Below are 27,338 nucleotides of genomic sequence, written 5' to 3' on the forward strand. Positions count from 1 at the left end.
GGTGACATCCAAGACCATTGCATAGGAGCCAGGGGATGGCATCACCTCTGGGTGGTCGGCCTGGCTCCAGCTGATTGGCTTCTCTGACCAGTGCATGAACTCGGGGGCGCTAGAGGCAACTGCATTAACTTCTTGATGCTGTCGGCGCCGACTACGCTTGTCGTCGGCTTGACTGGTGAAGACGACGTAGGCGGCGTGCTCTTCAGGGTATTCGTCTTGGATGGCTCCGACTGCCGGCCGAGCCGCCGGCTGCTGAGGGGCTGGAGGCGGCGGGCCGGGAGGCGGAGGCGGCAACAACCCTTCGCCCTTGGAGATGCGGGTGAGCCAATGGCATTTTCGGGTTGTGTGGTTGGACGGCTTCGCGCCGCTGTGGAACTTGCAGGGGGCGTCGAGAGTCTGCTCGTAAGAGAAAGCCGGCTGCCAAGCCGGCCTGTCGCCCTTCTTCTTGGGAGCGGGCCGCTCTTCGGGCTGCTCATCTTCAACTGTGGCCACCTGCCGACTGGTGGAAGTCGGCATGGGGGCCTTGCGCTTGTGATCGTTCTGGTAAGGGCGCCGATTGGAGTCGCCAGCCAGCGTCTTGGGAGCCAGAGCAATCACCTTCCCCGAGGCGTCTACTCGAAGCTCGGTCTTCATCGAGGAGTCGGTCGTGGCGTACTTGTCCGCGATGACCAGCAACTCGTCGAGGGTAGCCGGCTCGTCGCAGAGGAGTCGGTGCTTGAGGAGGGTGCCCTCTCGGCACCCGGCGGTGAAGTACTCGATGGCCTGAACCACGTGCACCCCCTCGCAGGAGTTGCGGAGCTCGGCCCACCGCGTGAGGTAGTCGCGGGTCGACTCGTTGGGCCCTTGGACGCAGAGGGAGAGCTGGCGAGGCTTGGGAGGCCGCTTATAGGTGCTGGTGAAGTTGCGGACGAAGACTTCCGTGAAGTCCAGCCAACTGTTGATGTTGTAGGGCTTGAGGCTGTTGAGCCATGTGCGCGCCGTGCCTTGCAGCATGAGGGGGACGTACTTCACGGTGACGCGCCGATTGCCGTTGGCTATGCTGACAGCCGTGGTGTAGTCGATGAGCCAATCTTCCGGCTTCACTGAGCCGTTGTACTTGGGCGTGTCTCTGGGGAGCGAGAACCCTTTGGGGAAGGGCTCGTCGCGGATGCGGGGGGCAAAGCATGGCGGGCCGACATCGTCTTCTTATTCTAACGCCAAGGATCGAGCAAGGCGGTCCATCCGGTGGCGGGCGTCGTTCTCGCCGACTCCTTCTCGGCGGCCGAGTCGGTCGCCAAGAGTCGGGTGCGTGATAGGCGGCGGGGTGAGACGTCTTTCTCTTCGAGGCGGGGGAGGAGGCAGATTTCCTTGGTGCTCCACCGCTCGCGGGCGGCCTTCCGCGTCACGCTCGATGGTGATGCGAGTCCGGCTGCGGCTAGCAGCTGGCTCCTTATCTTTCTTCTGGCTGGCGCCGCTCGCTGTCGGCGAGCGGGACGTCGCGGCGTGCTCCCGGCGCGGGGGATGACTATCAGCACGGGCGCCGGCTTCGTGCCGTTCTGCAGCCGTGTCGATCAGCTGCTGGATCCGTCTTGTCATGTAGGGGAGCTCATCGGCTCCCAGCCCATTGAGCTCTTCTGCGGCCGCCTGAGCGGCTCGCAGATTCTCGAGCGGGGTGGCGTAGACGGGGCGATCTGCCCCCAGCATGCTAGCGATAGCCGTGCCGCGCTTCTGGACGAAGCCAGCTCGACTCGGGCCGCTAGGCGGCGGCGTACCGAAGGCGGCGCGGTCGACTTCGCGCTGGTGGGCCTCGGTGAGGCGTCTCATGGAGGCTATCTTCTGGCCTTCCACGATGAGGGCGAGGCGGCGTGCCTCCAGGGTCTCGGCATTGGCATCGGCCGGGATGGGGACGGAGAGGTCGTGCATCGCCGCTTGCAGGGCGTCGTGGGCGTTCTCGCCCGAGTTGGCGACGTGGCTGATGACCAACACTTCGGTGACAGCGCTGCTGCCGCTGTCAGCTCGAGGGAGAGGATCGTCGAAGACCACCACGTCGTAGGGGTAAGCATCGAGCGATGTCGTGTCGGAGTCGACGAGCATCGGGTCGGTGGAGCCGACCGACTCCACATCTGCAGCAGGCTCGCTAGAGACGTGAAGCTGGTCGAGGAGGCTGACGAGGCGGCTCTCGGGGTAGTCCGTGCCTGCATCGGACGCAGGCTCGTCGGAGATGCGAGTCTTGCCGAGAAGATCGGCGAGGCAGCTCGCTGCGCAGGCGTCATCGATGCCTTGCAGCGCGTCGAGGCAAACGCCATCGGGCGCAGCAGGCTGGCTGCGCTCACGGGGGAGGAAGAGGGTACCCGTCCAGAACAGGTCTCCGGACGACGGTGCACCTGGCCCCACGGTGGGCGCCAAATGTCGGGTGGTAGGTGCGACATATGCCAACGGGTGGCTTATCATAGTGGGTGCCAGTAAGACGTCGCCGGTGCCTAGAAACGGGTTGAGGCGAAGACATGCACGCCGGCGGATCTTACCCAGGTTCGGGGCACTCCGAGGAGATAACACCCCTAGTCCTGCTCTGCGGGGTCTCCGCATGATCACTAGATCAGGAAGTGTAGCTACAATCGCTCCTAGAGCTGTTGGGTTCGAGGGAGAAGAAGAACAAGGCTAGCTCTTGCTTCTCTCTCTCTATGGTGTGTGTGTAATGCTAAGAAGCCAACCCTTTGCATGGGTGCCCCGGGGGGTTTATATAGGCCTACCCCCCGGGGGTACAATTGTAATCCGGCTGGGCACTGGTCCCAGCCGTCAGTGTCTATGCTCGCCGGCTTCTCCGCCGGCCGTTGGGGCCCGCTGACTGGTGGGTCCCGCCGGCTGCTGGCCTCTTGGTCGACAGGCCGGCCCCACCGCCTAGGGTCTTGTCGGCGGCTGCTTACTGTAGCCTCACCCGTGATGACGAGGGCTTCGTTGAGGTAAGCGTGGCTACAGTGTGCCGCCTCGAGGGCTCTCACTGTAGCCTTACCTCGTCTTGTCTCCTTAATGTGGCACATGCTTCGAGGGAGGGGGTAGCCGGCTTCTGGGGGCTGGCTACGCCCTTGGCCGACTGGGGGAGGCCGGGCCGCCTTCGCGCCTCTCTCTGGCTGAAGGGGCCCGCCGCCGTGGGCCATACTGGCGTCTGCCGTGGGTGACATTGAGGCCAGCATGGCTACAGTGCCGAGCCGGACGGGAGATGGCCGTCCCGTACGGCGTCCTGTGGCCATGCCTGCCTCGGGCTTCGGGGGTAATGGGCCGCATTGTGGCCACACCCCGTCTTGTCACCGTTATGTGGGGTAGTTTTGGTGGTTGTGGTCTTGGCCGGTTCCTTGGAGTCGGCGCTCTTCGTGGCCGACTCTGGGGAGTCGGCGTTCTTCATGGCCGGCTCTGGGGAGTCGGCATCCTCTATGACCGGCTTCCTAGAGTCGTCCATCCCGTGGTTATCTTGGGGGGGGAGGTCGCTGAGGCTGGGTCGCCTTCTAGGAGTCGGCTTTAGAAATAGCCGACCCGGGAAGGCGGCCCAATGCTTGAAATGCTTGAAGGCCCAAAGGCCTGATAATTTTTTGGAAGAGCCAGGGGCAGCTGGTTAGGCTACCCGTGGCCATTTACTCCGACACGCTTGTTGGCACGGATTGAGCAGAACACCGCCCATCAGTGCAAAGAGTCAGCGACCATCTATGATTTCATTGGTCTGAAACCACCTACCTTCCATCATTCCATTGAGCCACTCGATGCAGATGACGGGCTCCGTAGTATCACACACAAGCTGCGTTCCGTGAGCGTAGCTGAATGTGACAAGGTGACCTATGCCGCATATCACCTGGAAGGTCCTGCTAGTCTTTGGTGGCAGAACTATGAGGCTATGCTTCCAGCTGGCCAGATACCTACCTGCGAGATTTCACTGAGCCTTTTCGCGAGCATCACATTCCTCAAGCTCTCATTGAACGCAAGAGAGAAGAGTTCTGTGGTTTCACCCAGGGTAAGATGGCTGCTGATGCTTATAGTAGAGAGTTTGAGAACCTCGCCCGTTATGCTACAGAAGAGGTGTCCACAGACGCCAAGAAGCAGGCTAGGTTCCGGAAGGGTCTCAACCCCAAGTTGCGTCGTGATCTCCACCTGCACCATTGCAATACATTCCAGGCTCTTGTGAACATGGCCATTAATGCAGAGACAGCTCAACTCACTTACCAGGAATCTCGTAAGCACACCCGTGATTTGGGTTCTTCCTCCGGTTCTAGTTCTCAGAAGCACCAAATTTGGGTTCCGAACTCCGCTCTTCCACCCGGATATTCACTGAGTCCATCTTATGTGGCGCCACACCAAGTTCAGCAGTATGCTCCACCCAAGCCCGTTGGTAGACCGCCTTCCAATGCGGGTCCACGTCCAACTTCAGGGACTTGCTTCACATGCGGAGAGCCAGGACACTATGCACGTGACTGCTCTCAAACCAACTATGCCCCACCCCCGCCTGAGAAGTCTGTTGGTAGTGGTAAGCCATCACGCAAGATGATCAGTGTCAAGCCAGCTCCCCCTGAACGTGGACGTGTGCATCACGTCTCAGCTAATGACGCTCATGATGATCCGAATGTCGTTCTTGGTACACTCCTTGTCAATTGCCATCCAGATTCGGTTCTTTTCGATACCAGAGCATCTCACTCCTTCATCTCTGAAGGCTATGCTCGTTTGCACGACATGTCATTTTGTGATATGCCAACTCCACTTGAAATCCAAACTCCAGGGTCTAGATGGCAAACTACCAGAATAAGCCATGGTAATGAAATCCTTGTTGACAGACTTGTATTCCTTGCGTCACTTGTAGCCCTCAAGTCTTCAGATATTAACATCATCTTGGGTATGGACTAGATGACAGCTCATCATGCCAAGATTGACTGTCACACTAGGTCTGTTCAGCTTACACACCCATCTGGCAAGATAGTCACTGTCTCCACCAGAGTTGCAAAGCGCTAATTCTATTCTCTTAATGCCAGCCCTCTCCCAGACCTTGAAGATATCCCGGTAGTCCGTGACTTTCCGGATGTCTTTCCAGAGGAACTGCCAGGCATTCCACCTGACAGAGATGTAGAGTTTGTCATAGATCTTATTCCAGGAACCGCTCCAATCTCTAGGAGACCTTACAAGATGGCACCCTTAGAGCTAGACGAGCTTAAGAAACAACTTGATGAGTCCTTCCAAAAGGGTTTCATCCGTCCTAGTTCTTCTCCTTGGGCTTGCCCCGTCCTCTTTGTCAAGAAGAAGGATGGTACGGATCGGATGGTTGTAGATTATCGTCCCGTTAATTTGGTCACGATAAAGAACAAGTATCCGCTCCCCAGGATAAAGGATCTGTATGATCAGCTCGCTGGATCCTCAGTCTTTTCCAAGATGGATTTGAGGTTAGGCTACCACCAAATCAAGATCAGAAATGAGGACATTCCTAAGACGGCTTTTGTCACTCGTTATGGCCAGTACGAGTACACCGTTATGTCCTTTGGTCTAACCAATGCTCCAGCTACATTCTCCCGCTTGATGAACTCGATCTTCATGGAGTACTTAGACAAGTTCGTCGTGGTTTACCTCGATGATATCCTTATTTACTCGAAGAACGAGGAAGAGCATGCCGAACATCTTAGACTTGTGTTAGAGAAACTCAGAGAGCACCGCCTTTATGCCAAGTTCTCCAAGTGCGAATTTTGGTTGCCAGAAGTGACCTACCTAGGCCACGTGATCTCTGGTAAGGGCATTGCTGTCAATCCCGAGAGAGTTCAGGCCGTCCTTGATTGGACTCCACCTGAAACGGTTAAACAAGTTAGGAGTTTCCTTGGTCTAGCCAGTTATTGTCGCCGCTTCGTTGAGAACTTCTCCAAAGTGGCCAAACCTCTCACGGAACTTCTCAAGAAAGATAAAAAGTTTGAGTGGTCCCCACAGTGTGAGTACAGTTTCCAGGAACTGAAATGACGCCTGACTTCTGCTCCCATACTTGTGCCACCAGATTTCACTAAAGACTTTGTTATCTACCGCGACGCCTCACGACAGGGACTAGGTTGCATTCTTATGCAGGATCATCATGTGATTGCCTATGCATCTCGACAGTTGCATCCACATGAGGAGAATTATCCTACACATGATCTACAGCTTGCAGCCGTAGTCTATGCACTTAAGACATGGCGACATTACCTTCTTGGTAAACGTTGTGAGATTTACACCGACCATCAGAGTCTCAAGTATATCTTCACCCAACCTGATTTGAACCTTAGGCAAAGACGTTGGTTGGAGTTGATCTCAGATTAAGACTTAGGGATTACCTACACCCCAGGCAAGGGCAATGTCATGGCTGATGCGTAAGTCGTAAGTCCTATTGCAACAATCTTATGTTGCAGCAGGGCCAACCACTTCTCCATGAGGAATTCTGTAAGCTTAACCTTCACATTGCTCCTCAAGGATTCCTTTCTACCTTGGTGGCGAAACCTACCCTTGAGGATCAGATCATCTCTGAACAGAAGTTTGATAGGGGTGTTATCCGCATTAAGAGAAACATTAAGAAGGGAGTTGGTGGAAGTTTCTCTATTGATGATCCAGGTGTTGTTTTCTTTGAGAATCGCTTGGTAGTTCCCAAGAATCAACATCTGCGACAACTGATCCTTAAGGAGGCTCATGAATCCCCTCTCACGATTCATCCCGGTAGTACTAAGATGTATCAGGACCTACGCCAGAGATTCTGGTGGACTAGGATGAAGAAAGAAATTGCTGAGTTCATTGCTAACTGTGACGTTTGTCGTCGCGTTAAGGCAGAGCATCAAAGGCCTGCTGGCACCCTTCAGCCTTTAGCCATTCCTGAGTGGAAATGGGATAAAGTTGCTATGGACTTCATCACCGGCTTTCCCAGGACCAAGAAAGGGAATAACGCTATCTTCGTAGTCATTGATCGTCTTTCCAAAGTGGCTCACTTCCTACCTGTTCGAGAGAGTATCACTGCTAGTCAGCTCGCTGACTTATATATTTCTCGAATAGTGTCACTTCATGGTGTCCCACTAGAGATCAATTCAGACCGTGGTAGTCTTTTCACTTCTCATTTCTGGGAGAGTTTCCAAACTGCCATGGGCTCCCATCTTTCCTTCAGTACCGCTTTCCACCCTCAGTCGAGTGGTCAGGTGGAACGGGTCAACCAAATTCTTGAAGACATTCTTAGAGCTTGCGTTATCTCATTAGGTATGGATTGGGAGAAGTGTCTTCCTTTCGCCGAATTTGCTTATAATAATAGCTACCAATCCAGTCTCAAGAAAGCTCCTTTCGAGATTCTGTATGGACGAAGATGTCGAACACCTTTGAACTAGTCAGAAACCGGTGAAAGACAATTCTTTGGACCGGACATGATCCAGGAGGCAGAAGAGCAAGTTCGCATCATTCGTGAGAATTTGAAAACAGCCCAATCTCGTCAAAAGAGCCACTATGACCGTCGTCATAAGGAAGTGGCTTATGAAGTTGGCGACAAGGCTTACCTTCGGGTTACTCCCTTGAACGGTACCCATCGTTTCGGTATCAAGGGCAAGTTGGCTCCTTGTTACATTGGTCCTTTCCACATTCTCGCTAAATGAGGAGAGGTTGCCTACAAGTTGGAACTACCCCCACATCTTTCCCGAGTGCATGATGTCTTCCACGTCTCTCAACTCAGGCGTTGCTTCTCGGATCCCATCCGTGGAGTAGACCACGAAACGCTTGATCTCCAAGATAACCTCACTTATCGAGAGTACCCTGTTCGCATTCTTGATCAAGCAGAGCGTGTCACTCGACGTCAGAACATCAAGTTTCTCAAGGTTCAGTGGTCTCATCATTCCGAGAGAAAAGCTACTTGGGAGCGAGAAGATCGTCTTCGACTGGAGTACCCCACCTTCTTTCCATCGACCCCTGAATCTCGGGACGAGATTCTTTCAAGTGGGGGCGAGTTGTCACATCCCTAGTTCTGGTATGACCTAGGCTAGCCTACATGTTTGCATCATGTTTAAATTTCATTTAAATTTGAAATGGGGATTGGTGAAACCCTCAGAAATCATTTATGGAACCCAGATAAAAAGTGCTCCAAAAAGGTCCAAGAAAATGTTCATATTGCACTCTGAAAATATTGGTCAGAGGTAAAATTCAAACCAATATTTTTAGGAGCTCATAAATATTTATTTTGGCCATTTGGAATTAATGCAATAATTATTTGCATTGGATATATATATGTTATATATTTTATATATGTCCAAAAATTCTGAATTTTGGTGAGGGGCTTTGGAATAATCCCTTAGGTCCCTGCAAAAATTGACAGAAGTAAATAAAATGATTTAGTGTTTAAAACTAAATCAAAACAAATTACAGAAAACAAAAATAGAAGGAAAGGAAGAAAACCCACCTGCACTTACCTCCCTGTGCAGCCCGTTGAGGGATTCCTGGATTAGGGGGTCCTCGGACAGCCGGACTATATCCTTTGGCCGGACTGTTGGACTATGAAGGTACAAGATTGAAGACTTCGTCTCGTGTCCGGATGGGACCCTCCTTGGCGTGGAAGGCAAGCTTGGCAATACGGATCTGTAGATCTCCTCCCTTGTAACCGACTCTGTCTAACCCTAGCCCCCTCCGGTGCCTATATAAACCGGAGGGTTTAGTCCGTAGGACAAGAACAACAATCATAATCATAGGCTAGCTTCTAGGGTTTAGCCTCTACGATCTCGTGGTAGATCAACTCTTGTAATACTCATATCATCAAGATCAATCAAGCAGGAAGTAGGGTATTACCTCCATCGAGAGGGCCCGAACCTGGGTAAACATTGTGTCCCCCGCCTCCTGTTACCATCTGCCTTAGACGCACAGTTCGGTACCCCCTACTCGAGATTCGCCGGTTTTGACACCGACATTGGTGCTTTCATTGAGAGTTCCACTGTGCCGTCACCACAAGGCTTGATGGCCCCTTCGATCATCGGCAACGATGCGATCCAGGGTGATGTTTTCCTCCCCGGACAGATCTTCGTATCCGGCGGCTTCGTACTACGGGCCAACTCGTTTGGCCATCTGGAGCAGATCGAGAGCTACGCCCCTGGCCGTCAGGTCAAGTTTGGAAATTTAAACTATACTGCCGACATCCGCGGAGACTTGATCTTCGACGAATTCGGGCCCGTGTCAGGTGCGCCGCACAGTCACGACGAGCATGACTTAGCTCCGCCGCCGGACGGTGTTCGGGAGATCGCACCTGTGGCTACTCTGGCCCTCGATCCGGAGCAGATTGCGCCGTCCGAGGACGGGTGGATGGACCCCGCCACGGAGGCCGCACACTCAGTGGCGATAGAGCCGAGTACTGACTTCACCTCCTATGAGACCTGTGTTGCTGGATCCTTGGATTCGTCCCCGGCGGCGGGCTCCGAACCGCCTGCGTCCGTGCCTACCAAATCCGATTGGGCGCCGATCATGCAGTTTTCCTCCGTGGATATCTTTCAGCACTCGCCCTTGGGCGATGTGCTAAATTCATTAAGGTCTCTCTCCTTGTCAGGAGGACCTTGGCCGAACTATGTCCGGCTCGAGTGGGAAGCGGACGACGAAGAAATTCGTTCCCCACCCACCACCCACTTAATAGCCACTGTCGCCGACTTAACCGACATGCTCGATTTTGACTCCGAAGACATCGACGGTATGGACGACGACGCAGGAGAAGAACAGGAACCACCGCCCACAGGGCGCTGGACAGCCACTTCATTACACGATATATATATATATGGTGGATACAGCCAAAGAAAACAATGACGAGGATTGGAAGGATGCAGCGAAGGATAGTTCCCTTGAGAAGCAACCAAAGCGACGACGTAAGCGCCGCTCCAAATCCCGCCTCGGCAAAAACAGCGATAACAGCGCAGGAAAGAATAATACCCCGGTCGACTCGAAAGGAAACGACGACCAGTTGGACCCAGCGACAGAGCAGGATGAACCAGCGGACGGCGAACATAGTATGGAGCCGCTGTCCAACCACGGCGACGCCGAGGATAAAGCTCATCAACCTCTCTCCGGAGAGGAGAACAGTCCGGACGACGATGCACACATCATCCCGGAAAGGCACTTGGAACAAGAGAACCTCCATAGAAGGCTTATTGCCACCGCGAGGAGTCTGAAGAAGCAGAAGCAAAGGCTTAAGTCCGCGCAGAATACGCTCAACAGTAGATGGAACAAAGTGGTCGACACTGAAGAAAAGTACGGTGGCAGTCGCCACACGAAGAGCTATCCAAAGCGCAAGCTGCTGCATGAATTCGATGACGAGGCTTTAGAGCCAATATAGCCGAAAAATAAAACGGCCGATCAGGCAGATCGACCACCCCATGGCCGCGATAGGGCGGCTAACGATGTCGCACATAAGTCAGCACACGATTCATGCAAGGACTTGCATCAAAAAACCGGTATGACCAGGTCCATCTACGGATCCAGGAAGCGCGCTCCGGCGCAGAATCAAAACTGAACACTACAACCGTCAGAACGCCATGACACATCCAAATACAGGGGTGCCGCGCACCCCCTATGCTTCACCGATGAGGTGCTGGATCACGAATTCCCAGAGGGATTCAAACCCGTGAACATAGAGGCGTACGACGGAACGACAGACCCTGGGGTCTGGATTGAGGACTTCATCCTCCATATCCATATGGCTCGCGGAGATGATCTCCACGCCATCAAATACTTGCCCCTCAAGTTGAAAGGACCAGCTCGGCACTGGTTGAAGAGCCTCCCCGAAAATTCAATTGGAAGTTGGCAGGAGCTTGTGGATGCTTTTAGGGCTAATTTTCAAGGGACCTATGTCCGGCCTCCAGATGCAGACGATTTAAGTCATATAATTCAACAGCCCAGAGAGTCATCCCGAAAGCTTTGGAACAGATTCCTCACTAAGAAGAATCAAATCGTCGACTGCCCGGACGCCGAAGCTTTAGCGGCTTTCAAACACAGTGTCCGGGACGAATGGCTCACCAGACACCTCGGCCAAGAAAAACCGAGGACAATGGCAGCCCTAACAAGCCTCATGATCCGCTTTTGCACGGGCGAAGATAGCTGGCTGGCCCGTAGCGGCACCAGCGACCCAGGCACATCCGAAGTCAGGGATGGCAATAGAAAACCACGACGCAATAAAATCAAGCGTCGAAACAACGAAGATAACCCAGATAACACGGCAGTAAACGCCGGATTCAGGGGCTCTCGACCTGGTCAACGGAAAAAGCCTTTCAAAGGCAACAGAGATGGACCGTCCAACCTAAACAAGATTTTAGACAAATTATGTCAGATTCATGGCACCACTGATAAACCTGCAAATCATACCCACAGAGAATGCTGGGTCTTCAAGCAGGCCGGCAAGCTAAATGCCGAACACAAGGGGAGGGAGACGCCAAGTGAAGACGAGGATGAGCCTCGCCAGCAAAACACCGGGGGATAGAAAAAAGTCCCACTAGAGGTCAAAACAGTGAACATGGTTCACGTAACAAAGAGGAGGAGCAAACATGCACTCCGAGACATATGCGCCCCCAAGTTCAACCCTTGGTCGGCCTGCCCGATCACTTTTGATCGCAGGGATCACCTGACTAATATCCGGCATGGAGGATCGGCTGCCTTGGTGCTAGACCCAATAATTAACGGATACCATCTCACCCGAGTCCTTATGGATGGCGGCAGTAGTCTTACTCTGATATATCATGACACAGTCCGCAAAATGGGGATAGACCCAATAAGAATTAGCCAAAGCAATACTACCTTTAAAGGAGTAATACCAGGCCCAGAGGCCCACTGTACGGGCTCTCTAGTACTATAGGTTGTATTCAGTTCTCCCGACAACTTCCGAAGTGAAAAGTTAACCTTCGGCATCGCTCCATTCTGAAGCGGCTATCAAGCACTACTCGGAAGAACGGCCTTCGCTCGTTTTAATGCAGTACCGCATTACGCTTATCTTAAGCTTAAGATGCCCAATCCACGCGGCATCATCATAGTTAGCGGAAACACTGATCGTTCCTTACGCGCGGAAGAACGTCTGGCGGCTTTAGCAGCCAAACACTAAACGGCCTCTCCAACCAGAATAAACGATCGGTCGTCAAGACCGCGGACACGGCTAGATGAGTCCGGCGCACCACTAGCTGTAACAGCTTAGATAAACATGAGATTGGTTTGATGGATATACCCCCATAGGTGGTACCAGGGGCTTCCCGCATGTAAAAAGAACTACAGTTTGGCTTGACCTTATTTAGATTGAATTTTAATGGTCTATCAAGAATAATCAATTTTCCGCACGAAGACTTTCATCTAAGTTTTTCTCTTTTACAGATGAAAATCGTGCTACACCCTTCCAGGATACGGCACAATGGAGACACAGGCGCAGACGTGCAGTAGGGCCCTGCTCGAATGTTTCTTTTTAGATTAAGACCCTGTGTAAACCTTTCTTACTATCTCTTGTTGCTTGACACCCCTCGGATACCTAACACAACCGTGAGGGATGCTGGCGTTATTGGCATTTCGCCATGTCAGACTAATGCACGTGCCTGGAAATTTAGGGTCCATTATCAAGGGCGTTACTCAACCCGGTACATGTTGTAAAGACCGAACACCTTAGGGAGTGTTCGGCGTCGCGAGTTTGGCCTTATATGCATCAGCTCCGAATCATGTCTTTGGTCAAATGTTGGGTTTGCCCGACTCCCGCGTTTTGCTACCTTATGTTCCGCTCTATCGGCTAAGGTGGCACCGGGAGAGCTACTGCCATTGTGCCCTGGTTCATCCGGATGAGCACCTTAGTAGAGAAAGTTGAAAACTGACTGTCATGATAAAGCGCGAGACTAGTCAACCACTCGATGACTTAGCGGAATCTTCGGGATTCCTTCGCATTAACGAAGGGCCGGTTTTCCCGGTCATGTACGTACGCGCCCCGTACTCGGACAAGCGCGGAAGTACCAGGGGCTATATAGTAGCCCCACTGTCAAACTCATGTGGTTAAGTGAAAGTGTTAAAGCAATATAGTCCGATTGCCTTGTTCGCCGCGCTACCACCTCCTTAATGGACCAAGACGTTGGATCAAGTGTGAACACGCGCTTTTGCGAACACCCCCGCATTATATGCGTGGGGGCTGAAGCCGACGACTGCAAACTTTCAGGTTATATATATATACATAAACAGCCGCACAGGAGGCATCATAATACTTTCAGGCAAAAGTATAAACACAGCCTTTATAATTCAAATAGCATTGTTTTTACAATCGGGATACATGTCACTCGAACATGACACTCTTCGAGCACTGAGCCTCTATTAAACGAGCACCTTCTAGGACTTCTTCAAAATAGTGCTCGGCCGAAACCTGGCCTACGGCCGGATTCTGGGTTGCAATAGCGTGGCCTCCATCTCTGCCCAGTATGTCTTGACACGGGCAAGAGACATCCGCGCACCTTCTATGCACGCCGACCTCTTTACAGCATCGATATGCGGCACAACACCAAGGAATCGTTGCACTAGACCAAAATAACTATTCGGCCTTGGTCCTTCCGACCAAAGATGATCCACGACAGACCTCATGGCAAGTCCGGACAATCTATGGAGTTCAGCCCACTCGGCCATTTGTTCATTTAACAGCAGCGGACACATTGGAGCACTGAACTGCGACCAGAATAACTTTTCCACTTCATGATCTTTTTGATCTTTGAAAAACTCAGTCGCATCAGCAGCACTCGTTGCCAAGTCCAAGTACGCGTCTGCAGCACTCCATAATTTATCTAGAGGGGCATACTTCGGATCTTCAAACTTCGTCCGCAACAGAAAGGGCTTCCCAGCCGTGATACTTCCGGCTTGACGAAGCTCCTCCTTCGTCGCTCTGATTTTAGAGCGGGTTTCCTTGGCTTCTACCATGGCTTCCTTCAGGTCCGCCGCCTTCGCTTGGCTTTCCTTTTCAAGAAGCTCATACCGGTCGGCGGCATCCTTCAGCTCAACAGCCATCTTGGCTATTTTTTCTTCGCTCTGGCGATGAGCAGCTTGTTCGGCCTTTAAATCTTCGGCCGCCTTCAGAGCGGCCGCATCACTTCTCCACGCTTGTTCCTTGGCTCGGGCAAGCTCTGCCCGAAGGGTCTCCACGGCGGCAGCTCCATCTGCAGTCACAGAATATTATAGATACTAGCATCATGCTCCTCTTAATACCTGTTAAACCACCGGAGAATACATACCATGTGCCTCGTCAAGCCGCTTGTTTACAAGCACGATGTCAGCATCTGCCGCATCAAGTTGCCGCTTCAGTTCGGCAAACTCACCAGCCCGGCTAGCCACCGGACCCTCAGCCGCCTGCACATGAAAGTAGCATGATCATTACCTGGGACTATGATCCTCTGTTTGCTGCCTTTGGACAGCAACCAGAGTCTCAGGGGCTACTATCTACATAGGGCACACCTAGCGTGTGCGGTACCATCAAAAAAAAATATTACCTTGCATACCTCAAAGCCTCTTAGCAGGCTCATAAAAGCTTCATGCAACCCACTTTCGGCGGATGAAATCCTCTCAACCACCGTACCCATTAGAGTACGATGCGCCTCTGAGATAGCTGCTTGCTCCAGAAGATTCATCAGTGCATCCGGTCGTGCACCGGACAGTCCCGGACTCTTTCTGTTGCTCTCCTCAGGAGCCGAATACTCCGGACTTCGGGTGGCCGAAGGGTTACTTTCTGGCCTTGGTGGATCAGGAGAAATCCTCCGTGACGACACCTCAGGGTCGTCCGCCTCATGAGGCGGGGAGGCATGGGGAGGCGTTTCGCTCTCCATCATCTCCGGAAGAAGATCCCCCGAAGACGAACTCTGTCGAGAAGGGCTACGATCCGAACTACAAGACATATGTCTCGGTTATCGTACTCAGAAATGAAGCAGGATATACTTTCTATAAAATACTCTTGTTTACTTACAGCTCGGTGGAGGGCTGATCCCCTTGCGGGTATTGTGCGGTAAGGATGCCCTCCGGGGCAGGGCCCCCTGGCGAAGGTTTCTTCCCTCGTTTGGAAACCATTGTTTCCAAGACTTTAGAGGCAGTCATCTTCCTTCCTTGGGGAGAGGGAGTTTTAGATTCTTCTCCCCAGTTATCCTCCTTCGCGGAGACACTAATTCCCCCAGTTTGGATGAGTAATGAATGAGGCCCGCTTCGGCTTCTTTATTCCTCCCTTTATCTTCCCCTGATGGCGCTTGATAAGGCGTGAGCTCAAGCATTCTGGCTAGTACTGGATCCGCTGAGCCTTCGGGAAGGGGGGCCGAACACCTGATCATCTTCGCCTTTTTTATCCAATCCTGGTCAAAGAGCGACTTTTCAAAATGATGTTGTGATAAATAAAGAGATAGCATGTTCGGCCAAGGAATTACTTACTTGGGTGTCTGGACGATTGCAGTTTAGACCCGCATCCTCGGTGGTGTCCGGACACTTTATTCGTGATCCGAAGAACAATCTATACATCTCTTCGAGCGTCACGCCGAAGAATTGCTGAATGGTTCGCGGCCCTTCCGGGTTGAACTCCCACATACGGAGAGATCGATGTTGGCATGGCAGGACCCGACGAACTAGCATGACTTGCATTACCTTGACAAGGCTGACATCTCTCTTGAGGAGATCTCGGATGCGACTCTGCAATGTCGGCACGTCATTAGCCGGCCCCCAGTCCAGCCCCTTGTTGACCCATGACGCCAGTTGTGGCGGGGGGCTGAACGGAAGGCAGGGGCAGCTACCCACTTAGTACTTCGGGGAGCCGTGATGTAAAACCACTCCCGCTGCCATAAGTTGGACATCTCTGGGAAGGATCCCTTTGGCCATGGAGCATCGACGCCTTTGCTTATTATGGCACCTCCGCACTCTGCGTGTTGCCCATCGATCATCTTCGGCTTCACATTGAAGGTCTTAAGCCATAAGCCGAAGTGTGGGGCGATGCGGAGGAAGGCCTCACACACCGATAAACGACAAGATGTCAAGGATGGAATCCGGAGCCAGATCATGGAAGCCGAGCCCGTAATAGAACATAAGCCCTCTAACAAAGGGATCAAGACTAAAGCCTAGCCCTCGGGGGAAGTGGGAAACAAATACGAAACTCTCGTTGGGTTCGGGAGTGGGGATGACCTACCCTTGAGCAGGCAGCCTGTGCGAGATTTCGGCGGTCAGATACCTGGCTTCTCTTAGCTTCTTGATGTCCTCCTCTGTGACAGAAGAGGCCATCCACCGGCCTTGAAGGTTGGATCCGGACATGATTGAAGGTCTGAAGCGCTTCGCCCGAGCCTTGGGTGTTGGAATTCAAGGTGGGGGAAGGGAAGGATCAAGCGCGAGAAGAAAAGGGCAGGCCTTGGCATCTTTATAAAGAGGGTGAATATCAAGCATCCTCCGCGTAGCCGTTTGGAACTTGCCTAAAATCGAGGAGTCATACCAGCAGGCACGATTGGGTTACCCACACCCGTATTGATGAGAATCCCGTGATAAGGGGAACACGATCTCTGCTTTGACAAGACATGCCAATAAAACCGCCTCGCAATACGTGCAGTGGCAGGCTGGGAAAAGCGGTTCGTAATGACCGGACCGCGGTAGGACGTCACGTTATGAAAAGTTGTCAGCAGATTAGATTTGTAGAAATATTATACTCTCTACGGTGGTATGTTGAATTTGTTTTGCAGAGCCGGACACGCTCCTTGTGTTCGAAATCATCTATGGAGTATTCGGAGGAGGAACCCGCCTTGCAATGCCGAAGACAATCTCTGCGCCGGACTCATCGTCATTGAAGCCTGGTTCAGGGGCTACTGAGGGAGTCCTGGATTAGGGGGTCCTCAGACAGCCGGACTATATCCTTTGGCCGGACTGTTGGACTATGAAGGTACAAGATTGAAGACTTCGTCTCGTGTCCGGATGGGACTCTCCTTGGCGTGGAAGGCAAGCTTGGCAATACGGATCTGTAGATCTCCTCCCTTGTAACCGAATCTGTGTAACCCTAGCCCCCTCCGGTGCCTATATAAACCGGAGGGTTTAGTCCGTAGGACAAGAACAACAATCATAATCATAGGCTAGCTTCTAGGGTTTAGCCTCTACGATCTCGTGGTAGATCAACTCTTGTAATACTCATATCATCAAGATCAATCAAGCAGGAAGTAGGGTATTACCTCCATCGAGAGGGCCCGAACCTGGGTAAACATTGTGTCCCCCGCCTCCTGTTACCATCCGCCTTAGACGCACAGTTCGGGACCCCCTACCCGAGATCCGCCGGTTTTGACACCGACACCCGTCACCGTGCAGCCTGGCCTGGCCCAGCGGCCCAGCAGGCCGGCCCAGCCAGCTGGCCGTGCCAGTCGTCCCCTTCCTCGCGCCAGGAGGACAGGGGCACGGGCTCGGTGCGCACGGCCACGCGTCCTGCCACCTCCTGCCTGTCTGCCTCACGCCCTCGTCACCCTGGACGCCCTGGACAACGCCACGCCCCCCGGATCTCTCTCTCTCTCGTTCTCCCTCCTCCCCTGGATCCCTTGCTCTCTCTCTCTCACGGCCGAGCACGCCCGTCGCCGCCGCTTGCCGTTGTCACGCCCACCGCCACGGCCTCGCCCCTCCGTCGTGCCCACGAGCTCCACGCCATCGTCCTCGTCCTCTCCATCAAGCCGGGCATCTCCGGACGCCTCGTATCGTCATCACCGCCGTCTGCTTCATCGCCGGCCGCCGGAGATTGCCTTCGCCGCCCTGCACGCTCCGGGCCTCCCTCGAGCTCACTGACGCCTCCACCGGATCCGCTGTGAGCCCCGCCGTCGAACCCCCCCCCTCTCCCCTGCCCTCCTGCGCCTCTAGCCCCTCCTGCCGCTCGAGCCGACCTCCGGCCGCCGCCGCGAGCTCCACTCTGGCGAGCTCCGACCACCCCGCGGCCTCCCACCTGCTCCACTGGATGCGAACGAGGACGGGCTACGCCCTGGTGGTCTCCCCGCGTCCAGCCGCCGCTCGTAGCGCAAATCCGGCGCGTTGCCGCCGCGGTTTTGGTCACCGCCGGCCAAAACTCCGGCGGGCTGACGTGGCATTTTAATTAGGCACTAAATCCCCACTTACTGACACTCACAGTGGGCCCCGGCGCCCTAATCTTTTAATTAGATTAGAAATAACCCCCCTGTTTAAAACATGTGTCACTGATGTGTGGTCCCCACGCGTCAGGTTTGACCAGTCAGCACAGTTGACCTGTTGACGCAGGCATGATGCAGTGCTGACGCAGTATTTGACTTTCTGGATTTAAAATAATGCAGAAATTCCAGAAAATGTTCAAAACTTCAAAAAATCACAGAAATTCAACCGTACCTCAGATTGAAATAATTTATATATGAAAAATCATCAGAAAAATGCAATCTATCCATCTTTACCATTTTCATGCATGAAAACCAAGTTATACCTGTTGTATATGTGAAAACACATTAATAGATTTTAAAGAGACTTAAGTTAGAGTATTTGAACCTTTGGTTCAAATGGACTTCTTCCAAGTGAATGCTAGATGCATTAGCACAAACCATATCACATCTACATGCCATGTTCATGCATCATATTGTTGCATATGCTTGTGTATTGATTGCCGACACCGTCCTTCTCGATAGGTCCTGCTCCGGAGACCGTTCCAGAGTACCTGTCAGAGGAGCAGTGCCCCTTGTTGTTCTACCAGGCAAGCAAACCCCCCTTGTTCATTACGATACAATCCCACTCTCTCGCTCCTGCGCTCTTTTATTACATTAGGACAACAATGATTCAACTGCTACTTTATGCTGCGGTAGTTGAACCCATTCCTCTGCATGACCTGTCATTGCCACAGTAAATAGTTGAAACCCACTAGCATGTGTAGGAGTTGATTGAGCCATGTTGTGTTCCTACCATGCCATGCCTGCTATTGCTTAGAGTTGTGTTAGGTCTGATTCATTGGGAATGGATTGGAGTGTTATGATATGCTCTGATGCTGAGAGTTAAGCGTGTGAACACGATTTGGTAAAGGTAGCGGTGAGAGGCCATGTAGGAGTACATGGTGGGTTGTCTCATTGGGACCGTCCTTAAGAACCGAGTTCTGTGTAAGTTGTCCGATGACTAGCTACTACCACACATTGGGCTCCGGGCGCTCCAAGCTCTCTCGACTTATTAACCAACTTGATCTCTGTCCAGGAGTTGCAACTAGTTTCTGTTGTTTGTAGGTAGTGCTATTTTTCTACCGAGTGGCACCCGGCAGGGTGGACTTGGGACAGACTAGGCATCGTGGCCCGGTGTACCGAGTGGCACCCGGATGGTGGGCTAGGGAACCCTGCACACATCGTTTGGGGCCGTGACTGAAACCCCGGCCGGATCTCCTTGCGGATGGAACCCGAATAGGTGATAAACCTGGACTAGAGTCTTGCGTGGTTAGTCAGGTCGTGGCTGACACCCTCGCCAGGCTTCCGCTTGAAGGTTGCCGAGATACACGACGTGTACATGGTGATAAGTGGTGAGAGCGTGTGTGAAGAAGTAAACCCCTGCAGGGTTAACATGATCTATTCGAATATCCGTGTCCTCGGTTATGGACTTCTTGGATGCTTACGTGGTACATAGACAACTAAAAGTGGATACTGTAAAATGCTCAAGACAAGTGTGAGTGCTATGGATGGCCTTCTCGTAGGGAGACGGGAATGAATCCATAGTACTGTATTGATGTGGTGATTAGTGGACTCGTGTGCGCTTTCTCACCTCAAAGAATTTACTTGTAGTCGTAGAACAGGATAGCACTGAGTCAAAGCTGGCTTGCTGCAGCCAAACCCCACATTGCCTTCTTGATACTAATGCATGTATGATAGGATCTGATGTAAGTCTTGTTGAGTACCTTTGTACTCACGTTTGCTTTATTTATGCTTTTGCAGATGAGACTTCTGTCTCACTAGTAGTTCCGCTTGGACTTCGACGAGTAGCTTCTTACCTCAGCTATGATCTTGTACCCTTGGGAGGGTCTTGTAGATAGTCAGGCTTCCCAGCCTTTTTCATTTGTAGTTGTCTGTACTCGGACATGTTTATGCTTCCGCTTGTTGCTTGTATGCTCTGTTTGTTGGGTCATGAGACCCATGTTTGTAATACTTGGCTCCTCGGAGCCTAATGAATAAATACTTTGAGTCGTAGAGTTATGTTGTGATGCCATGTTGTATTTACACATATCGAGCATATTGTGTGTATGATTGAAATGCTTGGTATGTGTGGGATCCGACAACCTAGTTGTCTATCCTTGGTAGCCTCTCTTATGGGGAAATGTGGTCTAGTGCTTCCACTGAGCCATGCTAGCCTGCTACAGCCCGGATTCTCCGGAGTCCTGTTAGCCCAGCTGCTACAGCCCGGATTCACTCGCTGATGACCGACACCTTCGTTGCTGGGTCATGTATGCATGTCCCTGTAAGTTAGTGCCACCTTGGGTTTACGACTAGTCATGTCGGCCCGGGTTCTTTGTCATATGGATGCTAGCGACACTATCATATACGTGAGCCAAAAGGCGCAAACGGTCCCGGGCCAGGTAAGGTGGCACCCGTGGGAATACCGTGCGTGAGGCCACAAAGTGATATGATGTGTTACATGCTAGATCGTTGTGACTTAGGATCGGGGTCCCGACACGTAGTTATTAGCTAGATGGCTTCTTCTCTCTCTTTGGATCTCAATAGAAAGTTCTCCTCGATCTTCTTGGAGATCTATTCGATGTAATACTCTTTTGCGGTGTGTTTTCCGAGATCCGATGAATTGTGGGTTTATGATCAAGATTATCTATGAAAAATATTTTATTCTTCTCTGAATTCTTTTATGCATGATTTGATATCTTTGCAAGTCTCTTCGAATTATCAGTTTAGTTTGGCCTACTAGATTGATCTTTCTTGCAATGGGAGAACTGCTTAGCTTTGGGTTCAATCTTGTGGTGCTCGATCCCAGTGAAAGAAAGGGAAACGACATGTATTGTATTGTTGCCATCGAGGATAAAAAGATGGGGTTTATATCATATTGCTTGTGTTTATCCCTCTACATCATGTCATCTTGCCTAATGCGTTACCCTGTTCTTATGAACTTAATACTCTAGATGCATGCTGGATAGCGGTCGATGTATGGAGTAATAGTAGTAGATGTAGAATCGTTTCGGTGTACTTGACACGGACGTGATGCCTATGTTCATGATCATGCCTAGATATTCTCATAACTATGCGCTTTTCTATCAATTGCTCAGCAGTAATTTGTTCACCCACCGTAATATATGCTATCTTGAGAGAAGCCACTAGTGAAACCTATGGCCCCCGGGTCTACTTTACATCATATAAGTTTCCGATCTACAATTTTAGTTTACTATTTATTTTGCAATCTTTACTTTCCAATCTATACCAAAAAGTACCAAAAATATTTATCTTATTATCTTTATCAGATCTCACTTTTGCAAGTGGCCGTGAAGGGATTTACAACCCCTTTATCGCGTTGGTTGCAAGGTTCTTGATTGTTTGTGCAGGTACTAGGCGACTTGCGTGCTATCTCCTACTGGATTGATACCTTGGTTCTCAAAAACTGAGGGAAATACTTACGCTACTTTGCTGCATCACCCTTTCCTCTTCAAGGGAAAACCAACGCATTCTCAAGAGGTAGCAGAAGCATACCTTGCTTGCTTCCTACGCATGTTCAAAAGTTCAAAGGATGAGTGGGTCGCTGGGCTAGATGTTGAGTACACCACAGTCCTGGAAAGCGAGAAGATTCTAAAGGAGGAAGAGAAGAAGAAGCCCGTCGTGATCCAGGTTTGCGTACATAACGTGTGCTTGGTCTACCACATATGCCATGTCGATGTTGTGTGCCAGGATTTTAAGAACTTCCTCAAGGGCGGCCGAGTCAAATTCGTTACTGTAGACTTTAGGAACGGCAGAAGAGTCCTGGGTCGGATAGGCCTCGTTGTAGGCCAGCCCTTCGATCTCCAGAAGGCAAGCCTGGTGTCCTCCTCTCAGCCTTCAATGTTGACCCTGGCAGCAGCCATGATTGATCCTTCGTACGCTAAACTGAAGAAACCTCACCACGAGTTTCATCATGCATGGGAGTCGAAGACAATAGATGAAGATCACATCCTGTACGCAGCAATGGATGCCTACCTTTGTTTAAATATCTATAAGGGTTGGATGAAGAAGCAGAGCCCAGTGTCCGGTTCAAGCAAAGAAGCGTCGGCGAAGAGGAAGAGGAAGAGGGACGAGGACGAAGTCAAGGACGTGGACTCGGACTCCCAGTAAGGTGGCAGTGTCGTCGCTCATGCTGGTTCTACTGCAGTGTCAAGCGTACTAGTTGCTTAGTTTTATTTCAGGGGTGTGTTGTGCCGAGCCCCCAGCAGAACTATGTTCATGTTCTTTCTCGTTATTTGAACTCTTTACTACGTACTACAGTAGTACTAGTACTATGTCTTACTACTGTTCTTCTTGCAGTTGGTACCACTGCTCGTATCTTCGTGTTCCTACTGTACTTAATACATTCGTACTAGTAGTATAATTTGGGTCAGTCAATTTGTGAAAGAAGTTCGATGGAGTGAAGGAAGAAGACGGCAGAGAAGCTACCCCAATATCTATATTAGGGTGGCAGGGTGCCCATGATCTATCTTATGAGTGTTGGGTGTGGAATGCAGTTCGCCGGAAAAAATGGATCGTGCCCGGGGTTAAACGGATGGCGGGGGTGGGGGAGCATGGTAGTGGCAGGCGGTTCAGGGGAGGGCGGGGCGGCGGCGGCAGGCGGTTAGGCGTGTGGCGGACTGGCGGCTCGATGCCTGAGAGAGAAGATGAACAGTGCATCAATTTCGGACATTGAAGAAGCCCTTCTGGCCATCCATGTTGCATCCAATGGCTCACAAGAGTCGACTGACCCAAATTGCTCCTTCAGATTGCAGGATCCATGTGGCATTCAAGGTCTCGAAGGTAGATTCCGCGTCCGCACCCAGTTTGCGGGCTCGGCGCGGGCGCGACCGGCTTCCGCCGCGACAGCCACCATGCGCGCCTCCTCCGTGTGGGCGGAGACGACAATGACACGCTAGTTCCTCCTCGCAGGCGTGCTGGAGCACGCGCTCGTCCTCCTCTTCGTACGCTGCATGCATAGACGCGGCTCCACCAGCTGCTCGCGTGCTTGGCAGCACGGCGGCATCGCGAGGAGGGACTGCAGACGACGTGAGCGGGCGAGCCTTCGGCTTCATGGCACAGGGATGGCGGCGGCACGGCGGTGATGGGCGAGAAATGGTTGGCCGGAGCAGGCGGGTGCCGGCATGTGCAACAGCGGCGGCATATTGATGAGTGCGTGTATGGGAGCTTAGTTTAGTTTTATATAGGGTTGGTCAAACCTAAAAGAAAACTGTACTAGTACACGTAAACATTAGACTGAGGCAGTGCTTATATTAGTTACCACAACCACGATACGGAATCATGTGCAAGCGCGTGAACCGCGGCCGCGCGGTCGATCGAATGGTGTGTCACCGTGTCTCACTCGAAGGACATCCACCGAACCTTTTTGTGTGTGTGAAAACAATCCCCGAATATTACTTAACTTTTTTTTCCTGGAAAATTTCTTGACGCTACAATATTTCCATATATTTGAATTTAGCTCCAGTTCGTGTTTCTTTGGATTTGGACGTTTTAGGTGCGCCCTAGTTTTTTTAATACTGATTTTGTGTGTGTGACTGAGAGAGAACGTGTGTATGTGTCCATATGTGTGTTGTGGCGGAAGGGCAATGTGGAGACGGAGTGCGTGTGATAGAGACATAGAGAGGTGTGAATGTGCAAATGATCATGCATGAGTGAGACATAGACAGATGTCGGTACATTGTGTATACATGAGAGAACGGTCTTCTATTTGTACTTGTGTGTGTGTGAGAGAGAGAGAGAGGGAGAGGGAGAGGGAGAGAGAGAGAGGAGCATCCATAACACAACAACCATCTCTCTCGATTCATCTGTCCCTCGCACGATCGCACGTAACACATGCATCAACGCGCACATTTTGACACCCTCACCCGGCACCTTCCCACCTCAAGGCCCGCACATCGCTCTCTATCTCGCACGCACAATCTCTTCGTGAAAACCCTATTTAGCATGTAGCTTTCCGTCACATACACACACATTTCTCTCCATAGGTTTGATTTCTCTCCATATCTAACACACACACTGCACACACACTCCCCCTCCCCCGAGCACACAATTCATCCCCATCGAAGGTTATATGGCGACCACTCTCGCTTGTGCTTCTCTGCACCCCATCATGCACAACACCTCAATCTTCAAAGAGGGCATCGAGGAGATCGAAGACGGCGACCACACTACACTAGAGAATGCGGGGCCATTTGGAAGCAGGATGATGTGATGACGGCTGACTGACTCCTCCTCCCCCCCTCTCCCCCGCACAAAATTACCAATCCCTCTCTCTCCCGCACAAAATTATCAATCCCTCAACCCACAAGATCCTTCCCCTCTCGTCCATGTTTTTCCAGCTCTCTCATCAAACCTGTTGTCTCTTCTCCTTCCATGTGTACAGAATCCAGATGCACACGCATCTCACGTATATTACATGTCTCCATCTTTCTCACAGACCTAACTTCTTCCTCTCTCTTTCTATCTCTCTCTCTCTCGTTAGGTTTGTCTCCTACTCTCTCATCCACATACATACAATCTTTCCCGCCCTATCTGCTCCATCTTCGCAAACTCTCTCACACATTGGGATGTGTTCAAAATGTTGATCTTATAATGGATGATGTCGACTTATGGTTGGTTTTGTTGCATCCTACAAAGTAATAACTATGAAATGCATTTAGATTCTCATTTGACTGGGATTATGTGAGTTTGAGCATATTGTGAAGTACTATAGGCCTCATATACATCTTGGAATTCAACAATGATTGTAACTATTGAATTGTATAGACCATTACATTCGAAGTCAGTAGCCTAATATATTTATTTCACAATTACAACAAATGATTAATTCACTACAAACTAAGAAAACAAATGTGTACACCCTCCATTTTTATTTAAGTCCGCGTATTAGCATTGGTCAAAGTCAAGTTTTGTAAACTCTCAGAAAGTTTATAACAAAAAATATTAACATATACAATAACAAATAAATACCATTAGATTCATTATTGAATGTACTTTCACATCATACATATTTGTTATGGTAAATGTTCATATTTTTCTATAAACTTGGTCAAACTTTAGGAAGTTTGACTTCGGTCAAACCTAATATGCAGAGTTAATAAAAACGGAAGGAGTACTAGTAGTTACTAGTACTACTAACTAGTACTAGTACTACTCGCTAGTTGCTTAGCCCAATCACCCAACACGCCACACGGGGAGTTCAGTGTCACAAAATTTTGAGGTCGGCGGGAAAATCTCCGTGACCCTGATTCGAGCAGTGCGAAGTTACCATCATAGCCTTCGGAACAGGCCTACGGATGACGCTTGGTAGCGGGCTATTTTCGTAACTTCAGGTTCACCCTACCCAGCCAACCCCACCCCGGCACCCAGAGTAGTGCACCTGAATACTCCCCATTTTCTATCCCCACCGCAAAATAGACTTCTCCACGGCACCGCAGCCTTCATGCTCCTCCCCTTCTACATCGGCGCACTCGTCCACCGCAGCGCATCTGCCACATTGACGACCTCGTACGCCGCACCGGATCCAGTCCACCGTCGTCGTCGTACACGGAGCCTCTTCCCCGGCACCGTCTTCCACGATCTCGGATCTGCTTCCCGGAAGCCGATGCCAAGCGCAGAAGCACCACCGTCGTGGAAAATATACTAACTCCCGTTGCCGACCATGATGCACAGAGGCCGCCGCGACAATCGTTCTCCTCCTCGATTGGTAATGTGTATATTGAATCACTTAGCAGTACACGTGCAGTTCCAATTTTGCTCATACCTACCCTTCAAATTTCCTGCTTGCTATTGTTCCCGTAAAAGTAATTGGTTATAGCCTCCATTGTGAAACAGAATATCAACTTGTAATTGTGTGTCGCTCCTGTATCGCGCTGTGCTTGGGTAGGTTCTTCATCTGCAACCAGTAGTGTGGCAAATGATGGAAAGTTTTTTAGAACTAGCAAGATGCCCATGCGTTGCACGGAACATCAAGATGCATTTGTATGAGTAGTTTATCTTGTGGGAGAAAAGGATGAACGAGGGAAGGCCTTATTTGCAAATCTGGAGAGGGGTGTGGGTATCTTTCTGCAAAATTGCCATAGTTTCCTTCCTATCCGTCGGATATAAATCGGACGGCCTATATTGCAAGATGGCAGGCACACCATTATCACCAACTCTATTTTTTTAAAGAGTAGAGAGCAGAGATGAGCAGTTTATCTTGTGGGAGAAAAGGATGAACGAGGGAAGGCCTTATTTGCAAATCTGGAGAGTGGTGTGGGTATCTTTCTACAAAATTGCCATAGTTTCCTTCCTATCCGTCGGATATAAATCGGACGGCCTATATTGCAGGATGGCAGGCACACCATCATCACCAACTATGTTTTTTAAAAGAGTAGAGAAGTAGAGATAAATATTAAATATTAAATAAATATAACAGTACAGAAGAGAGTAGAGATAGCAGGGACGTCAGGAAAGGATCGCGCGCGCGGGAAAAAGCCGCCGGGCGCGCGCTAGTTTTGGCGTGCGGTGTCCGGTGCGCTTTATAAAATCCAACACCCTCCCACCGCTTTGTGCCATGCCACCGCTCTCTCCCTGCTCTACGCCTTGCCACCGCTCTCTCCCCGCTCTTTCTCGCCTCGCCGCCGTCGCGCCACCATGTCGTTGCGTCGCCGGGAAACTTGGGGATACCGCGGCGTCCACGCGTGCCCCTCCGGCGGCTTCTCCATCGAGATCCGGTTCCACGGGATGCGCCTCGGCCTCGGCAATTTGGACACCGCCAACGAGGCCGCCCGCGCGTATGACGCGGCGGCGTGGCGCCTCCGGTGGCCTCATAGCACATTGAACTTCCCCAACGTGCCGACACGGGAGCGGGCGCAGGAGCTCGCGCCTCTGCCACGGCTTATCACCGACGAGGATCGTCGCGACAACCGGAGGCGGGAGCACCGTCTCAGCATCGCCAAGATGGACGAGGAAGCCATGGCGTTGTGGCGCCAATGCTTCCCGCGGGACATCATCAACGAGCGCGAGTTCTACGCAGAAAGGAGGGCGGAAAGGGAGAAGAGGAGGGCGGAGCGAGCCGCCTATCGCGAGGACAAGTGTATGCGAAAAGCGGACGCTCAATTCAACATGAGGCTAGGAGTAGCGTCGCCCTGGGAATCCGACGACGATCGGTATCTTCACGCCTACATTGAGACATCGGAGGAGTAGTTGAACTATCTTTTTTTATCTATCTAT

This window comes from Aegilops tauschii, chromosome 3, assembly GCF_002575655.3.
Source record: "Aegilops tauschii subsp. strangulata cultivar AL8/78 chromosome 3, Aet v6.0, whole genome shotgun sequence".
Classification (NCBI taxonomy): Eukaryota; Viridiplantae; Streptophyta; class Magnoliopsida; order Poales; family Poaceae; genus Aegilops; species Aegilops tauschii.